Source organism: Lampris incognitus, chromosome 2 (assembly GCF_029633865.1).
Source record: "Lampris incognitus isolate fLamInc1 chromosome 2, fLamInc1.hap2, whole genome shotgun sequence".
NCBI classification, from domain to species: Eukaryota; Metazoa; Chordata; class Actinopteri; order Lampriformes; family Lampridae; genus Lampris; species Lampris incognitus.
In genome coordinates, this window is record NC_079212.1 from 128,045,582 (window position 1) to 128,046,543 (window position 962).

The 962-nt window shown below is 42.7% G+C and overlaps 1 non-coding gene across 1 annotated transcript; it reads right to left on the bottom strand.

Annotated features, from left to right (window-relative positions):
• Positions 1-475: 475 nt before the first annotated feature.
• On the bottom strand, positions 476-548 carry trnaf-gaa (transfer RNA phenylalanine (anticodon GAA)). Its single transcript has one exon. It is a non-coding gene; the product is annotated as a tRNA-Phe (tRNA).
• Positions 549-962: the final 414 nt, after the last annotated feature.

Genomic DNA, 962 nt, shown 5'->3' on the forward strand with positions numbered 1-962 from the left:
AAAACAAACAAAACAAATAAAACAACTTGAACTTGTTTTATTGTGACAGGATTAGGAAAAACAAAGGAGACGAAGGCGAGTTTGAACTTCATTCCTCAGCTCCAAAACCAAACTGAAACAGGAACAACCTTGCCCCAGAGAGCCCGGGAACGTAAACCACGCCCCCAGCCCTGCTGGGTGAGAGGCATAGCCCCTAGTGTCCGCCACATTATCACATTTTCCAGTTGGCAACACCTCATCTTTGGATCTCAAAATTTGATCACCTTGACATGTAACTACTTTATATATCAGAATTATATCGCAGTCTATTCTCATGTAACACGTCTAAAATGTACAGTTAACAATTTAACAGAACCGAATTGACTGAAGAAGACTATATTAGTGAAGGTGCATATAATGTTAAAGCTATAATTTACTTACGATAAAAACGAAAATGTTGTTGTTGCTTAAGATAAAAGATGGTAATGTCCCAACCTGCCGAAACCCGGGATCGAACCAGGGACCTTTAGATCTTCAGTCTAACGCTCTCCCAACTGAGCTATTTCGGCACGGTTACCTACGCTGTTTTAACAACGCTATTTATATGAAACTTCCGTGTGACGAAAGCGGTCGTACGCTTCGGATTGGTTATTTCTAATTTTAACCAATCAGAGGCAAAGTTCCCGCAGCGCTGTTAAAAAAAAAAAGTTAATTGTGCGACTTCGTCAGATTATCACCAGGGGTCGGCCTTGCATCAAGTATTATTTTGCCTCTTGTTTCGGTAGCTTTCTCCCTTAATAATACTTACATCTTTGCCTCTTTTGGTATGTCTGAGTCACACGGTCGAAATTAAGGAGATGGGTCTGGCGGCAGACGGAGGACACCTCCAACTCCTCCCCGCCTCCTCCAACACCTCCCACCGCCTTCCAAACCCTAACCCTAACTGTTGCTTAAGAGATGACAATTTTGTGTGTGTGTGCGCG